Source organism: Saccopteryx bilineata, chromosome 1 (assembly GCF_036850765.1).
Source record: "Saccopteryx bilineata isolate mSacBil1 chromosome 1, mSacBil1_pri_phased_curated, whole genome shotgun sequence".
NCBI classification, from domain to species: domain Eukaryota; kingdom Metazoa; phylum Chordata; class Mammalia; order Chiroptera; family Emballonuridae; genus Saccopteryx; species Saccopteryx bilineata.
The window spans coordinates 301,317,916-301,334,598 of NC_089490.1; positions in this window are offsets into that span (position 1 = coordinate 301,317,916).

Sequence of the window (16,683 nt, forward strand, 5' to 3'; positions counted from 1 at the left end):
CAACTTTTTTACAATGAAAAAGAGGACAAAAATAAATTGAAGAAAAACAATATCACAAATAAAAGAAACATTTTATTCATTGTGTAAGGTATTTTTCCCCACCGAGAAGGAAGGAAGGGGGCCGGAACCACGACGTGTGGAATAGTAAAAGGCTTTATTGAGTACAGAGCATGCATCCAACCCTGCAAGGTTCCCTGGCCCCAAGGAAAGATGGAAGCCAGGGAAGTCGCAAGGAGTGACCCGAGTGAGGGATATTTAAAGGGTCCCTAGGGTGGTCGAGCTAATATGACATGGTGAAATCTCACTGGCTGGCAAGTGGTCGCTGTTTTCCAAAGGGTTCCTGGGAAGTTTCTTTTGGCGCATTTGGTTGTGGGCGGTCCTAGCCAAAGTTTGTGGGTCTGACCTTTCCCATTATTCACCGACCTTACATATTGCAACAATGATGTACTATAATATGATAAATGCATAATAAAAACATTTGTAATATTTTATATTGTAATTATGCTTACATGCCTATTAATTTTATATAATAATTCTAAGAAAAAAGTACTCATTTAGATACAAATATGTCACATCACACACAATGGATCAACTCTGCATCTATTGAATATGGACATTTACAGATTAGTCTTCCAATATCAAAAAGGAGAACATGTAGGAGGACACTTTTTGAGGGAGGACTAAACTTACAAAAGAAAGACTGTCCTCCCTAAAGGAGGACGATTGGTCACCTTACAGTCAGGGCACACAGGAGAGGTGACCATCTGCTTCTCCACCCCTCCCCCTCCCTCTTCTCTCTCTCTTCCCCTCCCACAGCCATAGCTAAATTGGTTTGAGCACATTGGCGTCAGGTGCTGCGGATGGCTCTGTGGAGGGAGACTCCACCTCAGGTGCTAAAAATAGCTTAGTTACCAGCATGGCCTTTGATGGGCAGAGAGAGCATCAGCTCCAGATGGGGGTTGCCAGGTGGATCCCAGTTTGGGCGCATTTGGGAGTCTATCTCTTTATCTCCCCTCCTTTCACTTGGAAAAAGAAGAAAAATAAAATAAAAAGAATAATAATAATAAAGAACCTACCGACTGTTGTGCTTATTTCCTAACCAATCATTGTCATCCCCTTGCTGCCATCCCCCAGACCCCAGAATGCAGCTCGTGGGAAAGCCAGACGGGCCACAGACAACTGTAGTCTAACATAGCCAGTGGGGTGTTAGGGATCAGCCCACACTGCTGTGGGAACACAGGAGGCTCCCAGCCCAGTACTGCAGGTCAGAGAAGGCTTCCTGGAGGGCAGGATGCCTGAAAAACTGGAGAAGTGGAAGCTCAGCAGGTGACAAGGAGGGTGTGCCAGGGATGGCTGTGTGGTGCCCACTCAGGTCCGTACCCGGAAGGAGCAGCGTGTCCTGCATCTGGCTGTAAGCTGAGGAAAGGACTTGAGAAGGGGAAGCCTGGAGGCAGGGAGGCCACACGGGGGGCTGTCACCATCTCCTGGGGGTGAGCAGGCGGTGGTGTGGACTGAGGAAAGGGGCCATGGGTGGGGAGCCCTGTGAAAACATTTGAGGCACATTCAGGAGGTAAGTCTGTGTTACTCCCTGGCTGATGTGATGAGCGGGTGAATGGGCGAGTGCGGCAGGACAACTGGCAGGCTCTTGTGCAGGGACACGCTGTCAGATCTGGCTGGAGCGTAAGAAGGGGCGAGGCAAAGGGAGAGGGAGGTGGGAGCAGCACCCTGATGCCAAGGCAAAGCGTGTTTCCCTCACCTTGTTAATGTTCCCCTAATTAATACACCGAAGCTGTGCCTGCCACCTCACCATTTGCCTCTTGAGATGAAAGGAAATTGGAATTAAGAGGAGACAATGGAATTGCCAGCAGGATAATTAGCTTCAATGAAGTTAATGAAAGGAGTGGGAAGGGGAGGAAAGGAGAGCCTCAGGGGAACTGTGACTCAGGCTGGAGCAGCTGCGGAGAAGGAGGAGGAGGAGGGGGAGAATCTTGACTGAAAGGAATCCTCTGCCCTTCTGGGGTCCAGCCGGTGCACCTAAGTTGGGGCTCCATAGGGGGCAGGATCTCCTGAGAGGAGAATAAGAGTCAGAAGTGGAAAGGGATTATCCCTTAGCAAAGGGCGTGCAGCCGGGAGACAGACAGGCTGCAAGGGTGGGTATGGAGGAGAGCCTTTTGAGGGCAGTTCCAGGTGTCCTCCCAGGAGGGCCAGAGTCCAGCTGTCAGTCCCTTTAGGGGTAGATAAAGGGGCTGCATTTCCCCAAAGGGGACCCAACTGAAACTCCAATTCCTCCCCATTAGCAAGACCCAGCTCAGTCCTCTACCCTCCTCAGGTACCAAAGACCAACAGCCAGATCTCAGGATTGGCCTTGCTCATGTCCCTAAAAGTTCAAAAGCTATGCCATGGATGGAAAAAGCAAAGAAAATTGGAGCCCAAGCCAAAGGGGGAGCTTCAGCATTCAGGTCAGGGCATGTCAGGGCACATGTGCATGCACACACACACGCTCACTCTCATACTCAAATGAGTACATGCACCCCAACTCAAATGCACATACGCACACCCATGCACTCACACCTGCACACTCACCCAAGCTTGGGTAGTTGTGACACTAATTTAGAAATGACTGTTCCTTGCAAATCCATTCACACGCTAACTCCCCTTCCCAGGAGCCTGGCTGGGTTTGCTGCCCCAGACATGTGTCTGTTGTCCATCTCCCCTGGTTCTGTACATTAGATTACTTAGAGGAGAAGCAGGGGTATGTGGTCACTCCAGCAGGGCTGCCAGGAGAACTGGGGCTCTGCCTTTGTACAGCCGAACTCCTGCCTGCCCTCTGCACCAAAATAGGGACATGAGGCACTAAGAAAACACCACCCAGTTTTATTTCCAGAGTGGGATTTTTCTTATATGTAGCTCATGAGTCACTAGATTAGCACCTTTGCAATTCCTGGGAGGAAAAAACCCAATTATCATACAAGCCCTCCTGCAGAATGACGGCTCTATTCCTGCCAGCAGCAGCCAGTCTCACTGAGAGGTGCAGCGCACTCCAGGTGACTTCGTGCCCTTGTTGCAAAGTGAATTTGTTTTATTTTGTTGTTGTTGTTGTTTTTCAAGAAAGAGGCAGAGAGACAGAGACAGAGAGACAGGAACATCAATCTGTTCCTATATGTGCCCTGAGCAGGGATCAAACTGGTAACCTCTGCGCTTCGGGACGATGCTCCAACCAACTGAGCTATCCAGCCAGGGCTGAATTTTCTATCTATCAATTTATTTATTTTTAAGAGGTACAGAGAGAAGAAGGGAGAGAGAGGGGAGGGGTAAGGGAAGCATTCATTTGTTGTTCCACTCAGTCGTGCGTTCATTGTTTCCCATGTGTGCACAGCCTTGTCGTGGCAGGATGGCTCTCTAACCAACGGAGCTAACCGGCCAGAGCCATAAAGTGAACTTTAAAGAACTTACAGTCTCAACAGCACCCACACTGTCAGTGAGACATGCTGGGACAGCCCCAATGGGGAGACTGAGGAAGAGTAAGGGAGCTTGTCCCAGGAAGCTGTACTAGGGCCTCGAGCCGTGCCAGGTCCACAGCAGGGAAGGTTCTGTCAGAGCTAAGGAAGACTGCATGCCTCAGAGGCTTCTAAAATATCCTGGGAAAAGTTGCTGGACTCTGGGAAGTTTATAGGACTGAGGCAGTCAGCCTCACAAGCAGGTGGCTCTGTCCAGATTGGGTGAGGTAAACAGTTGGAGATGTCAGACCTCAGTCACCATCGAGGGTAGCCATGTGTGTAGATGAGCCGTGCACAGCCTGGGCAATGGGCTGAGCAGGAACCTGGACCTGAAGCCACCATTTGTTTTATCATGTGATAATGAACTGCGAAGGCGTGCAGCCAGAGACTTCATCTTTTCTGTTGTAAACTATGGAGGATGCTGGTAAACTCCCTTCCAGCTCTCATGCTCTTCTTTCTTGGTGAAGACTACAGCGGCCGCCATTCATACTGCCAGCCCCATCTAACCTGCAGCTTCAGGTAGACTTCTCAGCTGTGCAGGCAACCTGCTTCTTCCCCGTTATCTTTGATGCCTGTGTCCCACCATCCTTTTTCCCATGATTCACCTGGGTCCCAGGGACAATCCAAGAAATATATTTGACAAATATTGTGCACCAGATAGTAGGCAAGGTACCAGGGAGATTAGATGAATAATCACAGGCATCGGCACCCTTCGTAGAGCACTTGTTATGAGCCAGGCGCTCTAACCTTTACATAGGTTAGCCCGTGACATCTTTCCACGATCACAGGAGAAGGTGTTGTTATCTTCATGTTACAAATAGAGAAGCTGAGCCTCAGAGAGGTTAAGTGAAGCATCAGGGCTCACACTCAGAGTTCGCATTAAAACCTGATTGGCATGCCGCCAATGGCTGCACCTTCCCATGGACTTTCTTCTGCCTGTCTAGTGGTGGTCAGCCCCCAACTGTGGCTACCTGGGAGTAAGGGACTCCTGTGCCTCTGTCTCCTGAAGCCCAGGGACACTCGGCCTCACACAGGATGTATCCTGTGTGTAAGAAGGAATGTCTGTGTGGGAAGGTTGGGAGAACCTGACCCCTCGTCATTTCCCACCCAAGGCTAACACTTCTGCAAGGTCAGCTCAAAAAGTTTGAAAGATTCCAAAAGGACAGCTGAGGCAGAGATGCAGCCTGGGGCCAGGAGAACTGGAAGGGGTTATGGCCTAGTAGGGCAGATGAGCCCCAGACCTTCAGAGGCCCAGTAGATCCCACTTTCCCCAGTTTATTATTCCAGTCTTGGTGCAGTGCTGTCCTTTTGCTATGGGGCTTGGTGTTTGCCTTTTATTATTCTTTTTTTATAAAAGATTTTATGTATTGATTTTACGGAGGATGGGAGCAAGAAGTATCAACTCATAGCAGCTTCACTTTAGTTCTTTTCTTTATTCTTTAGGTGCGAGAAGGAAAGATAGTGAGGCAGACTCACGTAAGCACTCTGACTGAAAGCCACCCGGCAACCCCATCTAGGGCCAATGCTCGAATCAACCAAGCTATCCTCAGTGCCTGAGGCCATGCTTGAACCATCAAGCACTGGCTGTGAGAGGGGAAGAGTGAGAGAAGGGAGAGAAGGAGAGGAGAAATGAAGATGATCACTTCTCCTGTGGGCCCTGACTGGAAATCAAACCCAGGATGTCCATATGCCAGGCCGACACTCTATCTACTGAGCCACCAGCCAGTGCCCACTTTAGTTCATTGATTGCTTCTTGTATGTGCCTTGACCGGGCAAGCCAGGGGTTTTGAACTGGTGACCTTGGTGTTCCAGGTGGATACTTTATCCACTGCACCACCACAGGTCAGGCAGTGTTTGCTTTTTAGTAATCTGTTTTTTACACTTTAGGCTGTAGCATGCAGCTGATTGTTTTTCTTCCTCTTTGAATCCATTACCAAAGTCTATGCTGGAATGAGGACTCCTGGCCTGTCTCTGCTGTCACCAGTGTCCTTCATGCTCTGTCCAAGTTCTTGATGAGCTTCAGCCATTCAGCCAGCAGACTTTTCAAACCGACGTCGGAGGGAATACTGAGTTACTCAACAAAGACAGAGATCAACTGTTAAATTCCTTATGTCGTGTTGTAGCTATGAAACTCCTCTTTCCATAGACACAAATAAAACCTCCAGGATGTACAGTGGCAATGGCTTTCAACATTTTTTAGAGATATTTCTCATTCATTTATTATTACTGATACTTACTGATGATTATTATATTACTGATGATTATTTTATTCATTTATTATTCATAATAAATAAAGATCATTTATTATTACTGATACTTACTTTTTACAAATGGTCCAACTCTACTGAGGACATGAGAAATAGTATCAACACTTACTACACCAATTGTCAGCATTTTTTTGAAAGCGACATCTTCTGGAGCTCAGTGGATATCAATGGCATAATTAGAATTAGTTGCATTATGTAATTAGTTAGAAAATTTAATATTCTCCCAACTGTTCCATTAAAGTCATTTGAACTTAAATGTAAGTCTACTGAAGAATATAAGATCTCCATAAACACTGCAGTAAAAAATGTCATTACACTTCAATTGCCTGTAGATTTATTTGCATGATTCAGTTAGCTCTCCTAATCTGTAGTGCCTAACTCAGCTTCTCAGCTCTTGCTTAGGCTGTTAGTTAACTAAATAACCAGTGGTGGGTTTCAGCCGGTTTGCACTGGTTTGATAGAATTGATACCTAATTTTTTGTTGAGTTAGGTGAACTGCTTGTTAAAATAGCACTTGTGCCTGACTAGGCAGTGGTGTACTCGGACTGGGATGTGGAAGACCCAGATTCAAAACCCTGAGGTCATCGGCTTGAGCACAAGTTCATCTGGCTTCAGCATGGGCTCACTAGCTTGAGTGTGGGATCATAGATGTGACCCCATGGTCACTAACTTGAGCCCAAGGTCGCTGGCTTGAGCCCAAGGTCACTTACTTGAGCAAGTGGTCACTGACTCTGCTGTAGTCTCCCCAGCACCGGTCAAGGCACATATGAGAAAGCAAATCTAAATAACTAAGGAGCTGCAACGAAGAATTGATGATTCTCATCTCTCTCCCTTTCTGTCTGTCTGTCCCTATCTGTCCCTCTCTCTGACTCTCTCTCTGTCTTTGTCAAAAAAAAAAAATTTAAATGGCACTTGTAAGCAGGGTTCTCTCTAAAGTGGGTGCCTGGGCAGCTGCCCAATCTGGAATCATAAATTTACATTCCTTACTTTTTAAAAATGTTTATCTGCACAATGGTGTATTCTAAGCACCCGTAGTAATGTTCATTCCGTCCATAGTTGAAAAAAATTGCAAGTGAGGGCGCCAATCAAGAAGCAATATGAAAATATCTTAAGTAACAGTTTTATTGTTTTTTGTCAGGTGATCTTGAATATTTTTTCATTAATATTTTGAAACTTTCTTATAACATAATCTAGTTTGTATATCTTTTATTGTTCTTATTAAAGTATTGAATGCATAAAATAATAACCTACCTTTCATTATATCATTTTTTTGTACTCAAAATGGTCATTAGGGCAGAAAACCAGTTGTTAAATTAATTGAATCCCACCACTGTAAATATCCATCTTGCTATTTGACAGGCCTCGGACGCTAATTTTATGGCAACCTGCCACATGGTCCAAGCAAACAGGCCCAGCCTGGAGAGGCCGCATTACCCTGCCCATCCTGCCTGGGCTGGCTGTCTCCTCTTTCCTCTGTGCCTGCTTCGAGCTAAATGATAATAGTATGAATAACCACATAATAAGTATTTACAACTTACCAGAAATCGTGCCAAGTGCTTTATACATATTACCTAATTTATCTTCTCATCAACTCTGGGAGGAATGTATTACTATCCCAATTTTACTAGTTAGAAATCTGAGCCCAGAAAAATGTATGTAATTTGCTCAAAGATGCATGATGAGTAAATGGCAAAGCTGGGATTCAAACTCAGATCTGTCAAGTTCTGAAGCCTGTTCACTCCACCAGTGGCCTTCTATTTTGCTTTCTCGTTTATGCCACTAAGTAGGTCTATAAAGGATGACATAGTGGGTGTCTCCACAGTTCTTTCCAAGAGGTTTCGGGTCTCTGATCATCACCCGGAGGTTATTCTCTGGGAAAGGTGCTCTCATGGAAGGTGTTTTCTAAGCAAGGCACGTGGAGGCTGCTCCTGGCCCCGCCCACCTCCGTAGCCAGCTGTCCAGGCCACGCTGGTTGTCTCTCCCTGCCCACAGGCCACGGAATCCTAGAGTCCTGGAGTCGGAAGGGTCCTTAAACCTTATGCAGTTAACATCCTCAGTTTGTGTAGAAGAAAACTGAGGCGTAGAGAGGCTGAGGCTACTTGTCAGAGAACATGCAACTAGTTAAGGTTGCGTGTTCCAGTATTTTTTGTTGAATAAATGCCACACTGTTCAGATAATTTTCCTTCCTATGCATCTCCCATGAATGACTTGTCTGACCTTTTATTAAATCTAGAAGGCCCATCTAGGTCTAAAATTTTTAGAGCTTTGACTATACTTTCTGTTGTACAAAATCGATGACAAAGCAAGTTCCACTTGCTTGGAGCCACAGTATAAAATAGCATTTTCTCCACTATCCCTCTGCTAAACTCCAAAAGGTGCCTTCCAGGCCCATGTCAAATCTTTGCTCTCTCAGGCTCTGTTCTGACACAAGAGCCTCCTCATCTCTGAAACATCTTAGAGGTCTTCCTCCACTTTTCTTCTATCTTTGGGATGTCCTTAAACTGCAATTAGTCTTCCTGTGTGGAAGAGAGCTTGCTATTAATCTCAGTCATTCTCTTTGCCCTCAGAGCCCTGAGCCCGAGAACAGGTCATTCCTTGGTGAGCCTCACATACCACACGGAGATCTGCAGACGCAACTTCTATGGGACACTCAAGACTCTTCAAGCCCCTCCTCACTCTTTTCTGGAATCCCTCATCAACATCCAGGATTCCTTTGTCCGAGATTGGGCCAGGTTCTCTCTGACTGGCCTTTTGAGCCCCAAAATTCCTCATCTGTAGAATGAAGAATATAATTTCCAAAGTCCCTTAAATAGTCGTGTGGCTTTAAACAAGTGCCTCTCCAAGTCTCAGTTTTCTCATCGGTATGATGGGTATCATAATACAGATTGATAATATATATATATAAACATCGAGCCTAATGCAGACTAAACTCCAATTAATGTTAGCTATTATATTATCTTGAGATTATCTGAGGAAAGTTTTATAAAGAGGGAGGAAAAAAAAACAATAGTGAAGATCTGAAAACAGCCCAACTGTCCATCAGTGGATGAGTGGATTAAAAAGCTATGGTACGTTGCATACCCATCACCCAGAGTCAAATTATCTTCCGTCACCTTCTATCTGGTTTTCTTTGCAACATAATCAAATGTCAAAATAACCTGGAGATGTTTTCTCTGAACCTATGTACCCTGATTGATCAATGTCACCCCATTAAAATTAATAAAAAATTAAGAAAAAACAAAAAACAAACAAACAAACAAAATATAAACACTGTAAAAAAAAGCTATGGTACATATATACAATGGAATACTATGGGGCCATGAAAAAGAAGGAAATCTTACCTTTTGCAATAACAAGGATGGACCTGGAAACTATTATGTTAAGTGAGATAAGCCAGGCAGAGAAAGAAAAATATCATATGACCTCACTCATTTGAGGAATCCAAGGAACAATGTGAACTGAGGAATAGAATTGAGACAGAGGAGGGGTCAAAGGGAACAGAGGAAAAGAGGACAGAGGGAAAGGGGATGATAGGATGGGATAAACCTGAAGGGAAGGGGGGAGGGCGTTGTAGGGAAGGGGGCAAGAGAGATGTTGAGGGGAATACAGGGGAGGGGGATGCATTCAAGGCGACACTAGAATCTATGTAAACACAATACATTAAAATCAATTTAAAAAAAGAAGTTAGGCCCTGGCCAGTTGGCTCAGCGGTAGAGCGTCGGCCTGGCGTGCGGGGGACCCGGGTTCGATTCCCGGCCAGGGCACATAGGAGAAACACCCATTTGCTTCTCCACCCCCACCCCCTCCTTCCTCTCTGTCTCTCTCTTCCCCTCCTGCAGCCAAGGCTCCATTGGAGCAAAGATGGCCTGGGCGCTGGGGATGGCTCCTTGGCCTCTGCCCCAGGCACTGGAGTGGCTCTGGTCGTGACAGAGCGACGCCCCGGAGGGGCAGAGCATCGCCCCCTGGTGGGCAGAGCGTCGCCCCTGGCGGGCGTGCCAGGTGGATCCCGGTCGGGCGCATGCGGGAGTCTGTCTGACTGTCTCTCCCCATTTCCAGCTTCAAAAAAATACAAAAATAAATAAATAAATAAATAAGTTAGAGGTAGGGCCTACGGGCAACCCTGGGCCAGAATCTCCCTAAGGCAGGCCTCTGGGAAGCCTGGGCAGGGTGATTCCCATAGACTAGGAGGCTCACACTCACTGACCAGCCAACCTTAGCCATCACACTGAGTCTAGGGCCAGGGTCTGGAAAATGTGCTCTCACTGAGGACAGCAAGATATCATGGGTAGGAAGCCAGACCTCCATTCCCTAGCTGGGACTTGGTGCCTATTATGGGCTGAATGGTGCTCCCCCTGCATTCATAATTAAGCCCTAACCCCTGGTACTTGAATGTGACTGTATTTGGGCCTTTAAAGAGCTAAGTTAAAGTGGGGTCATTTGGGTGAGCCCTAACCCACTATGGCTGGCGTCCTTATAAGAGATTAGGACAGAGAGAGATAAAGACACAGCATGTGCAGGGAGATGATTATACGAGGACACAGTAAGGAGACTGCACAGGGACAGAGGCCCCTGGAGAAAACAGTCCTGCCGACACCTTGATCTTGGGCTCTCAGCCTTCAGGACTGTGAGACAGTAAATCTCTGTTGCATACGCCCCCAGTCTGGGTGTTTTGTTATGACCATCCCGCTGACAAATGCAGTGTCTTTCTGAAGGAATAACTTCACGGTGCAGCTGAGAACCCAGCTGGGACTTACAGACTCAAGATCCTGTGTTGCAGCTGCTGCTCTGAGCTGCCCCCGCCCCTCGCCTTTATAGATCTTGCCCTGTCCTTTATCCAGAAAGCTTTGGGGCTTCTGAGGGAGGTCTGTGAAGAAAGAATATGGAAAGTCAGTGTTCTTGTTCAAGGGAAGTGCAAGTCAGCTCCTGGCCACTAAAGTGGCATATGCAGCAGACTGGTTGTCTATCCCAAGGCATCAGATGGCAGACCAGGCTGATGAATGAAGTATGGCTTCCAGCCCATCTTGTGGTGCTCAGACTAATGAGCAGAGGCCTCATCACTATCAGCTCCCTGCCCCTTCCCAGGTCCCATGCACAGCAGAAGGGGGCAGGCTAGGGGAGAAAGTCCCAACCTGGGCTTTCTTCATGATATGGATTGAATCCCTTGACCCTTGGTCCTCATCTGCTAAATGAAGTGCCCATCCCTGCTTTCTTAGCCTAGTGTGAGGGTAAGCCTGGTGTTATGTCTGCAAGTACGTTCAGAGAGCTCCCAATGTCTCTGTATTGTTGAAGACTGTTAAATCGTGTTATTACTCTGCAGGAGTGCATGCTTAGTAAGCCCAGAAGAGCCCTAGCAAAGCCAAGCAGCAAGCTGAGAAGGGCTGGAGAAGCTCGGCAGGCATTAAGTGAAATTGGAATTGGCTGTTAGAGCTCAGAGACTGACTCCGGGTAAGCAGAGGGGTTACCTCTGCTAGAGCTGAGAGGTTTTATAATCATCTATGCCTCCCCAGCTCCCCTCCCAAGGAATACAAAAGTTTTTGAAGAAGCTAGTGGTTTCATTTGGACTAATCTCTGATGAAAATGATGATTATGGTACCATGTTTTCCTGGAAAATTATCATCAAGATGCCATATTCTCTGGGATGGCCACCTTGGGTGAGGTGCAGGTGATGGAGTCAGGCTGGAGTATGAGAGAATTGGAAGACTGGGTGATGGATGATTGATGGCCCTAAAGGTTGAATCCAAGACTAGCTTGCGATGCAGCTATCATACAATTCTGTCCTCCATCCAAAAATCTACCAAGGCCTCAACCAAAACCTTCAGAAGGGAAAAGGCACAGAGAGAACAGTGAATTAGAAATAAGCTTGTTTCCTTGCAGTCTGGCTAGGAATAAGTCTTCAAGATGAAACAGAAGAGGGAAACTCTACAAGAGAGTTTTTCCTGCCCGTTTCATCCTAAAGAAGGATAACTACATGCCTGCCTCTCAGAACCTTTCTCTTGAAGGGGAGAAAAGGAGGGGAGAAGATAGTCTCAGGAGGAAAATCATCTTTCTTTTTAACAGCTTTATTTATTTATTTTTTTTCATTTGCAAACTTTTACTGATTTTCAGAAATTGTTAGGAGACATTAACTGCCTTAGACCTTCCTTGATATTAACTACCAAGGAACTGAAACCAGTGTTTTATATTCTTTTTTTTTTAATAAATAAATTTTTATTTTAATGGGGTGACATCAATAAATCAGGGTACATACATTCAAAAAAAAACATTTCCAGGTTATCTTGTCATTTAGTTCTGTTGCATACCCATCATCCGAAGAGAGATCGTCCTCCGCCACCCTCCATCCAGTTCTCTCTGTACCTCTCCCCCTCCCTCTCTCCCTCTTTCCCTCCCCCCATCCCCCATAACCACCACACTCCTGTCCATGCCTCTTAGTCTCCCTTTTATGTCCCACCAATGTATGGAATCCTGCAGTTCCTGTTTTTTTTCTGATTCGCTTATTTCACCCCGCACAATGCTACCAAGACTCCACCATTCCACTGCAAGTGATCCAATGTCATCATTTCTCCTAGCTGAATAATATACCATGGTGTATATGTGCCCCATCTTCTTCATCCAGTCCTCTATTTTTTTTTTTACAGTGATTAAAAGCCTTTAAGCAAACTCTTGGCCAATACAGCAAGAATCCATAAAAGAGTAGTGTCCTTAACATGTTCACCAAATCCAAGTTGGCCCCATCACCATGCCAAATCCCTGAAAAATGCAACCCAACCACAGTTCAGTCTGTTAGGAGCTGTCACAGGGAGCAGGAGTCCAGGAAAGTTCCCCACAGGAAAAGTCCGCATGGCACTGGAATTGTTGTCACCATTCTATACTTTGCAGCTCATGTCCAAGGCCCAATGACCGCTGCTTCTAGCTGGTAATGATTCAGGTAGACTGGAAAAGCCATTTGCAGCATGCGTGGATATGGAGCTTCTGTTCTCCTCTGCCTGGAGAGTTGAGACCAGGTTGCTTTTCCCTGGAGCTCTGTGACTGTGGCATGGTAAAGAGAACCTTGGGATACACTAAGCTGGGTGGCAAAGGTAAATTCATAATACAAGTTGGCAAAAGGAGGAAAGAGAGCTCTAAATTAGGAGTAGGTCCCAGCCTGAAATATGAGTGGGGCATTGAGGTAGGAGGGATAAAGGAAACACTATATATTAAGCAAAGCAGCAGAAAATAGGACTATCAACACCCACAACAGAGATCTTTGAGGGAAGAATAAAAAACCTGACTATTCAGGCAAAACATAGTTAAGTGGCCCTTGTGCAAATGAGATCAGTTTACCTGCTTCTTGGAAGAAATACCCTAGGCTCGTCCACAGTGTCGTAGATGGGGCCGACGGCCCTGGGTACTTTTTACACAGGGGCCAGTTCACTGTCCCTCAGACCATTGGAGGGCTGGACTATAAAAAAAACTATGAACAAATTCCTATGCACACTGCACATATCTTATTTTAAAGTACAAAAACAAAACGGGAACAAATACAATTTTAAAATAAAGAACAAGTAAATTTAAATCAACAAACTGACCAATATTTCAATGGGAACTATGCTTCTCTCACTGACCACCAATGAAAGAGGTACCCTTCCAGAAGTGCAGCGGGGGCCGGATAAATGGCCTCAGGGGGCCGCATGTGGCCCGTGGGCTGTAGTTTGGGGACCCCTGAGCTAGACCCAGCCCCTGTTGCTATGCTATGTGCAACTCCCTTAGCAAATAAGTGACCGCTATTTTTGCTTCTGTATTATGTGCTTGCTTACTTAGGATATATAAGGAACTATTTATTTATTTATTTATTTATTATTCATTTTAGAGAGGAGAGAGAGAGGGAGGGAGAGAGAGACAGGGGGAGGAGCTGGAAGCATCAACTCCCATATGTGCCTTGACCAGGCAAGCCCAGGGTTTCGAACCAGCGACCTCAGCATTTCCAGGTCGATGCTTTATCCACTGCGCCACCACAGGTCAGGCCTATATAAGGAACTATTATAGCTATAAGCGCCCAGGGCGGTTCCCATTGGCAGCTCCTACTGAGTACAGTGTCTCCGGACATCAGGGAACTCGCCCCTGCACAGGTGAAACTGGCCAATAAAGTTACATCTAAATATACCTACCTCTGAAAGTCTCCGACACTTGTTTTTATTATACCCGGTGGATGCTTCAAAACCAACACCATAATCAAGACAGAAAACATCTCCATCATGCCCAGATGTTTCCTTGTGCCCTGGTAATCTATCCTTCAACCCCCATCTTCAGTGCTTTCTTTCACTATAGATTAGTTTGCTTTTCCTAGAATTTTATATGAATGAAATTATACAGGCACTTGACGATTGGCTCAGCGGCAGAACATCAGCCCAGCTTATGGAAGTCCCAGGCTCAATTCCCAGTCATGGCACACAGGAGAAGTGACCATCTGCTTCTCTACCCCTTCCCCTTCTCTCTCCCTCTTCTCCTCCTGCCGCCATGGCTCAAATGGTTCGAGTGAGTAGGTTCCAGGTGCTGAGGATGGCTCCATGGCCTTACCTCAGGTGCTAAGTGGCTTGGTTGCAGAGAAATGGAGCCCCAGATGGGCAAAGCATCACCCTTTAGGGGGCTTGCTGGTTGAATCCTGATCCTAGTGCGTGTGGGAGTCTGTCTCTCTGTCTCTTTGCCTCTCACTTGATATATGAAAGAAAGAAAGAAGGAAAGAAAGAAAGAAAGAAAGAAAGAAAGAAAGAAAGAAAGAAAGAAAGAAAGAAAGAAAGAAAGAAAGAAAGAAAGAAGTGAGTGTGGGAGGGAGGGAGGGAGGGAGGGAGGGAGGGAGGAAGGAAGGAAGGAAGGAAGGAAGGAAGGAAGGAAGGAAGGAAGGAAGGAAGGAAGGGAGAAGAAATTATATAGTATGTGCTCTGCCTCAGTAGCGTGTTCCTGTACTTACTGTATAGCATTCCACCATGTGGATACACCACAATTTGTTTATCTACTGACTTACTGATGGCCATTTATTTCAGTTGCTTCTAATTTTTGGCAACCACAAAAATTGATGTAGAAAAGATATATAAAGCTGCTATGAACATCTGTCCTAGTGATGTGAATGCAGGCCAGTCTGACTACTGCTTGACCAGGGCAGGACTGGTCTCTTCCTACCATGACAACTGTAAAACTTTTCAAGGTCCTTCACTTGCATGACCTCATTAGATGTTCAAAACAACCCCATCAAGTAGGTGAGGTAGGTGTGAGGCATTATTCAAGTGAGTGAGAACATGCTGACCACCTGCTATGTTCAGGCTCTATGTTAAGTGGTATGGGGTTCATAAGGGATGTAAGACAGGCTCTGAAGGTTCTTACATTCTAGTATTTTGTAGGTGAAAAACTGAAGTTCCTTGAAGGGTCAGAGTGGGAAGCAGAACCTAGGTAGTCAGCTCTTTGCCCAATGTTCCCTTGTACACATGACGTGAGTAATTGGTTCTCAGAAACCCCTTCTGAATTGGATGCTCCCTAGGAGGCACAAGAAGGGAGGAAAGGGAGAGAGATGAAGAGCAGGTACAGAAATTGCCTGGACCCTTGCTTAGACGTTTATCTGTGAGGAGGGAATGATAAGGAGGGTTTCCTGTTCAAGCTGGTCCACGGCTTTCCCTTCTGGTGTTAAATTGTGGACATAATTGCTAAATCCTTTGAGGATCAGAGTTCTGTGTTAGGAGAAATCCCTTTCTTCCTGTACCCTACCATATTGTGGTGGACCTTGCAGGAGGCCAGGTGTGGAAAGACCTCCCTAGTGGTTGGATCTTGGTCCCCAGGGTCCATGGGCAGCAAAGCTGGGAACAGAAGGAGACATAGATGTGGAGGTTATAGGGCCTGCTCTTGGAGCACCAGCAGTTGAGACAGAACACAGGGTTCCTGCTGTGATTCAGTACTTCATTCCTTTTTTTTTTTTTTTTTTTTTTTTTTTTGAGAGAGAGAGAGAGAGGCAGGAATTGAGAGACAGGATTAACCTCGCTGTTCCTGAACATGCCCTGACTGGGGATCCAACCAGCAACCTCTACACTCCCAGACGACGCTCCAGAGCTATTCGGCCAGGGCTTAACTTTTATTGATTTTTTAAAGAGAAACAGAGAGAGGAAGGGAGAGAGGGGAGGGGGAAGGAAAGCATTCATTTGTTGTTCCACTCAGTCGTGCATTTTTTGGCTGCTTCCCGTGTGTGCCCTGACCAGGGATCAAACCGGCAACCTTGTTGCTTCAGGACAATGCTCTTAACTGACTGAGCTAACTGGCCAGGGCCAGTACTTCATTCTTTTTTTGTGGCCAAATAATTTTCCATTGTACAGACATGTTGATTTTGTTTCTCTATCCCGCAGCTGGTGACTATGTGAGTTGTTTCTACATTTTGCTTACCATGAACAATACTGCTGTCAGCATTCAAGCTTTGGTGACCATGGGAAAGTGCGCGTAGGACAGAGACAATAATGCCTACATGACAGCCCTGCAGGGGGCACAGCAAGACTGACAGGTAGCTAGGGGACAGCATAGATTGGTGTGCTCAATCTGGGAAAACTACCTGGAAGAGACAACTTTTGAGCTTCTTTTAAAAGCCCTGGTTTGATGCAGGGAGAAGAGGGAAGGGTGAGGTGGGCTAAAGGGTAGGACGTAAGAGATAAGGAGAAGGTATTTCAAGCCAACAAAGAAAATATGGTTGAACTATCAGATAGATCCAGGAAGACAGAGGGAACTGATTTTCAGTGAACAGTTTTGTGCTTCATGATCCTACATGAGCCTCACAAGTTTATTAACCTTTAAAAAAAGGCTGATTTTATGGTGAAAAACAACAACTCAGGATCTGAAGTCAGACTGTCCTAGCTCCTCCTTGGCCTAGAACCCACATGATTTTAATCTTCCTGAGCCTCAGTTTCCTCGTC